This window comes from Ahaetulla prasina, chromosome 5 (assembly GCF_028640845.1).
Source record: "Ahaetulla prasina isolate Xishuangbanna chromosome 5, ASM2864084v1, whole genome shotgun sequence".
NCBI classification, from domain to species: Eukaryota; Metazoa; Chordata; class Lepidosauria; order Squamata; family Colubridae; genus Ahaetulla; species Ahaetulla prasina.
This window is the reverse complement of record NC_080543.1, coordinates 1,902,959-1,909,892: the sequence shown is the minus strand read 5'-3', so window position 1 is coordinate 1,909,892 and position 6,934 is coordinate 1,902,959.

Here is a 6,934-nt window from a genome sequence, read left to right as displayed (position 1 = left end):
TCATAGGCCGCGCCTCGACCCGAGTGGAGAAGAAGATCTTCACCAAACCAAAAATAGAGGGAGTTCGGTGCCGGCTTGAAGTAGACACGGGATCAGCGATCACCATCATGTCCTGGGACACTTTGGTGAAGTCACTGCCGTCTGTCGCGAAGCGCCACCTGCAAGCACAACGGCTACGAGTCCACGACTACCAGGGGAATCGCATCCCTGTTCGAGGGACCACCTCCGTCCGAGTCGAGTACGGTCCACACAAGAAGACCCTGCCCATCACGATCGTCGAAGGAACTCTGCCCAGTCTTTTGGGACTAGACTGGTTTCGTGCCCTGGGCATGGGAGTGACTGGCATCTACAAGAGTGACTGTAACCTGAAAGACATTCTCTTTAACGAGTTCGAAGATGTCTTCAAGGACTGCCTGGGCAAGTACAAGGGGACCCCCATTTCCTTCAACTTAGATCCCCAAGTAGCCCCCATTAGGCTTAAGGCGAGGAGAGTCCCTTTTGCCCTAAAACCAAAAATCGATAAAGAGCTGGACAAGCTCATAAGTCAGGGAATTTTGGTGCCAGTCGATCACGCAAAGTGGGAGACGCCAATCGTCACCCCAATAAAGCAGGACGGGTCAATTAGAATTTGCGCTGACTACAAGGCGACGCTGAACAAAGCCTTACAGAAAAGCGCTTACCCGGTTCCCGTGGTGCAACACTTATTGCACTCCTTGGGGCAAGGGCAAGTCTTTGCAAAGTTAGACTTGGCCCAAGCCTACCAACAACTGCCCGTAGACGCCCGCACAGCCGAAGCCCAAACGATTGTAACGCACAGGGGGGCTTTCAAGTGCACCCGATTGCAATTTGGGGTTAGTGTGGCACCAGGGCTGTTCCAAAACCTAATGGAACGACTACTGCAGGGGCTCCCAGGGGTAGTTCCCTACTTCGATGATGTCCTAATTTCAGGGGAAAACATGGAGGAATTGGGGGAGCGGTTAAGAAAGGTTTTGGGCATTTTCCGGACAGCCGGATTAAAAGTCAAGGCAAACAAATGCCAGATAGGGGTCGAATCCGTCGATTTCTTGGGCTACCGGATAGACAAGAAAGGAATTCACCCCACTGAGAGCAAGGTTAAGGCAATTAGGAAGGCTCCAGCGCCCAAAAACAAAGCAGAGCTGCAGGCATTCCTGGGATTGGTAAATTTTTACGCGGTCTTTTTAAAGAACAAAGCAACCGTTGCGGAACCGCTGCATAGGCTCTTAGGAAAAAATACTGTTTGGTCTTGGGGAAAGTCGGAAAATAGGGCTTTTGAAGCAGTAAAGAACCTGCTCTCAAGTGATAGCCTGCTCATCCAATATCACAACTCATTACCCCTAGTGCTGGTATGCGATGCCTCCCCTTATGGGGTGGGGGCTGTACTCAGCCATAGACTCCCAAACGGCACAGAAGCCCCTATAGCTTTTTACTCTAGAACGTTGTCCTCCCCAGAGAGAAACTACAGCCAGCTAGATAAAGAAGCACTAGCCATTGTGTCAGGGGTTAAAAAATTCCACGAGTATGTCTTTGGGCGGAATTTTGAAATCGTGACTGACCACAGACCACTACTAGGAATACTGGCTGGCGACCGCCCAACGCCTGTGGCACTTTCGCCACGACTGACCCGATGGACTATATTCCTAGCCGCTTATTCGTACAAGCTGCAGCATCGACCAGGAAAAGAAGTGGGGCATGCAGACGCGTTAAGCCGATGCCCACTACCAGGGGCAACCGACGACCCCACTCCGGGGACGCCCATTCTACTTATTGACTCTTGGGACTCTGGCCCAGTCACATCTAAGGAAGTGGCTCGGGCATCATATCGGGACATTGTGTTAAGGACTGTACTCGGTTGGGTTCAGAGGGGGTGGCCCGCTGCGCCGGGCGAACGGTTCAAAGAATTTGTTAAAAAACGAGATGAGCTCTCGGCTCAGGGGGGGTGCCTGTTATGGGGTGATCGTGTAGTAATTCCTGACAAATTAAGGGGAAAGGTATTGGACCTCCTCCACGAGGGTCACCCAGGGATCGTAAGGATGAAGGGGTTAGCTAGAAGCTATGTGTGGTGGCCACTCATGGACGCAGAGATTGCTGAGAGGGTAGGGAAATGCCAGGCTTGCCAAGAGTCCAGACCTCTACCCCCAACGGCCCCAGTCAGGGAATGGGAAAAGCCCCAAGGGCCCTGGTCAAGAATCCACATTGATTTTGCTGGCCCCTTCCACGGCCAAACGTTCCTAGTGGTTGTTGATGCATTCTCCAAATGGTTGGAGATCATACTTATGAAATCCACTACGGCCGAAGCAGTAATCGCAGCCCTGCGCCACCTATTTGCAACTCATGGGTTGCCGGACACTCTGGTGTCCGACAATGGGCCTCAATTCACGGCAGCCCAGTTTGAAGAATACCTGGCAGAGGAGGGCATCCGACATGCCCTCTCTGCGCCTTTCCACCCTGCGTCGAATGGCCTTGCAGAGCGTTCCGTCCGGAGCGCTAAGGAGGCATTGTCCAGGCTCAAGCCAGGTGACTGGCAAACAAAAATAGACTTTTTCCTAGCCGTCCAGCACAGAACCCCAAGCACGGCCACCGGGAAAAGCCCAGCCGAATTACTAATGGGACGGAAACTCCGGTGCCCACTAGACCGTTTGAATCCCCATTACACACCAGAGGGTTACAAGGGGGAACTAGAAAAGACAAGGGAAATGAGCATAGGCGACCGGGTGTGGGCCCGAAACTATGGGGACGGCCCTAGTTGGTTCGCAGGACAAATAATAAAGATAACCGGCCCAAAATCGTATGTGGTAGAGCTACCAGACAACCGAGTGTGGAGGCGCCACATAGATCAGTTAAGGAAACGAATAACTGATCAAACCGAACCAAATGAAACAGATCATGACCAATACCAATTTGAATTCACAGCTGACAATGACCCGGGGGAGGCGCAAGACTTAGCTGAGGTCCCAGAGTTCCAGCGACGCCATCAGGTTCGAGGAAACAGCAGGGACAGTTTCAAAAATAATCCAAGGCGGATGGCCAAGAAAAAGAGGCGGCGAATAATCCGGAGCCCGTTGACCCAGAGAAAGAGCTGCGAGGAGAAGACAGCCCCCCCGACCAGCTCAAAACACCACCCAGAACTGAACCGCGCAGGTCAGAAAGAACTAGGAGACGCCCAGGTTATTTGCGTGACTACGTCGAAAAATAACATGTAAATAAATATGTAAATAGAGGCAAAGTGCTTTCTGGGAGGGGAGGAGTGTTATGTATTCATGTTTGTACCTTTAAATATTTGAGCGGGAAATCAGCACGTTGCTGATTGGACGAAGCCTCCAGCAGAACTGTATAAAAGGAGAGGTTTTTCCCCCAGCCTGTTGCTGGGTTCACCCTATATTAAAGAGCTGTTGTCACTACCCTGGTCTCCAGCCTCGTTACTTCCAGAACTTAACACCACCCATTATAAAGTTGCCATGACTGAAAAAAAAAAAAAAAAAACCAACTTAGGAGTTGTCACCAAAGGACACTCCTTTTAGTGTTCTTTTTAAAATGGAAGAGGAGACAGCCTACCTTCCTACTTTTCATTTCTCTAAATTTCCAGTATGGGGAAACTTAAAGAGAAACTCGTAGGGGGAAAAAAAATCTTAAAGGAGAATGGCCTTCCCGAAATGTGGTAAAGTCATGCTACTTTGAAAGAGAACAGTGGACAAGGGGTACTAAGAAAGCATATTTGCATACCGAGCAAATAGATCAAAATCTCTTTCCGCTTATGACTGTATGACTGTAACTTTTGTTACTTATCATTAAGTGTTCAATTATACCCTATGACCACCATTTGTCTTTTAAATGTTAAATGTTGTACCTTGATGAAGGTATCTTTTCTTTTATGTACACTGAGAGCTTATGCACCAAGACAAATTCCTTGTGTGTCCAATCACACTTGGCCAATAAAAAATTCTATTCTATTCTATTCTATTCTATTCTATTCTATTCTATTCTATTCTGAACATCTTTTCTTTTTTTTTTTTTTTTTTTTTTTTTTTATTGAAAGAGTTTTAAAAAAAACAAAAACATTTTCCCCCTTTTTTCCCCCTCCCTCCCAAAAAAAAAAAAAAACAAAACATCCCCCTCCCTCCCCCACCCCCGGCTTCCCGGGTCAATCACAAGGTAAAGTCCAATCCAAATAACCACATCCAAAGCTTTTCGTCTCCCAACCCCTCCCATTACATAAAATAACTTTCTAATTATTCAAAGGCAATCTGATATTTCTTAATCTGATATCTGTTTTGTAGATAATCAATCCATTTTTCCATTCAATTAAATATCTTTCCTCGTATTGTCTTTTAAAACGCTGAGATTTTAGCCATCTCAGCCAAGTTAATAACTTTCAATATCCATTCTTCTATTGTAGGTATCTCTTCTTTCTTCCAGTATTGTCCAATCAACAGTCTTGCTGCTGTTATTAAGTTCAAAATCAGTTTAGTCTCAATCCCTGTACAATCCATTATAATTCCCAAAAGGAAAAATTGTGGCAGGAACTTTATCTTCTTCTTCAGTACATTTTGAATAATCCACCAAATTCTTATCCAAAAGACCTTAATTTTCTTGCAAGTCCACCAAATATGAAAATATGTAGCATCATCACAATCACACCTCCAACATTTCGCTTGGATATTAGGATACATACATGATAATTTTTTGGGATCTAAATGCCATCTATAAAACATCTTATAAAAATTTTCCTTAAATTCTGTGCTTGTGTAAACTTAACATTTCTAACCCAAATTTTCTCCCATGTTTCCAACATTATTGGTTCCTGAATATTCTGTGCCCATTTTATCATACAATCCTTTACCAAATCCTTTTCCGAATCTATTTCAAGCAACACATTATACAATCTCTTTATATGCTCGTGGGTCTGATTTCTAATTTGCTTTATTAAATTTTCCTCGCTTTGCATTATACCAATTTTTTGATCTTCTTTCCATCTAGCACTTATTTGCCCATATTGAAACCAAGTATAATTCCTCCCTTCTTCATTTAATACCTGTAATGATTTTAATTGCAATCTACCTCCTTCAGCATACAAAAGTTCTTTATATGTAATCATTTCCTGTTTCTGTTCTATATTTATATTCTCTATTGCATGTCTACGGCTCGCCATATAGGAATCTTATAATCTAATTTATAGGAATATTTATTCCAGACCATAAAGAGCACTTCTCAACACATGATTCTTAAAAGCCCTATCCACTTTTTCCATAAAATAAGTCGCATGCCATCCATATAACAAGTCATAACCTTCTATATTCAAAATTCTTTCCTCTGTTAAGTTAAACCAGTCACTTATTACTGAGAGGTTACTGCTTCATAATATAGTTTAAAATTAGGCATTCTTAAACCACCTCTTTCCGTGAATCCTGTATTATTTTCATTTTAACCTCGCCTTTTACCCTGCCATATAAATTTATTAATCCCACTCTGCCAATCTTCCAAATTTTATCCTTTTTAATTATAGGTATCATCTGGAACAGAAACAAAATCTAGGTAACACATTCATTTTAATAGCTAATCCTTCCCAATAGGGATAACTGCAATTTCTTCCAGCCATTCATATCATTCTGAACTTTTGCCATAGCAAGTCATAATTATTCTTATAAAGTTTCTTGTTCGATGAGCTAATATAGACCCTAAATATTTAACCTTTTTACTACCTCAAATCCTGTCATTTCCTCTAGTTTTTGTTTCTGTTGTATAGACATATTTTTAATTATCACTTTTGTTTTTTCTGATTTATTTTAAATCCTGATACCTTTCCATATTTATCAATTACTTCCAACAAAATCTACTTGAATTTATAGGATTCATTAACGTAACCACTACATCATCTGCAAAAGCTCTAACTTTGTACTCATATTGTCTAATCTTAATTCCTCTATTTTCATTAATTCTCGTATTTTATCTAATAATGGTTCCAGAGTCAAAACAAACAATAATGGTGATAAGGACATCCCTGTCTTGTTCCTTCGCAATCTTAATAACTTCTGTCAAACTACCATTTACTATAATCTGTGCTGTTTGCTCTCCATAAATCGCTTTAATTATTCTAATAAAACAGTCTCCAAATTGCATTTTCTCTATTAATTTAAATAAAAATCCCAATGCAATCGATCAAAGGCTTTCTCTGCATCCAAAAATAAGTGCCGCTGAAGTATTCTTCTTTCCAAATATTCCAATATATTAATAATCTGTCTAACATTATTCCTCATCTGCCTCCCTTTTATAAAACCAGATTGATCAGTATGAATTCTTTGTTGTAAAACTAACATTAATCTATTTGCTATTATTTTTACAAAATCTTATAATCATTATTTAAAAGTGAAATCGGCCTATAGTTACCAGGTTTAGAGCAGTCTTGCTCCTCTTTCGTATCAGTGAAATAAAAGATGTTTTCCATGACGGGGTATTCCACTCCTAATTGTATCTGATTAAATAATTCTTTAAGTGGGCCTAATATTTCATCCTGTGTTTTTATAATAAGTTGCTGTAAGACCATCTGTACCAGGGTTTTCCCATTTTAATTGTTTAATTGCCTCCACTATTTCTCCAGTAGCTATCGGCCGGTTCAGCTCCTCCTCTGTTCTAATGTTAGAATATTCACCTTATAATCTTTCAAATAATCATAAATATCCCTATCCAATATTTTGTCTTTTGCATATAGTGCAGTATAAAATTCTGAGAATGCCTTTTAATTTTATCCTGTTGATATGTCTCTTTACCTTTATATTCTATTTTTGTATGACACGTGCTTTCTGTTTCTTCCTTAAATTATATGCCAACCATCTCCCAGGTTTATTTGCATTACAAAAGTATTATGTTTAGCATATTGTATATTCGTTGCCACCTGGTCTGCCATTAACATATTAAATTG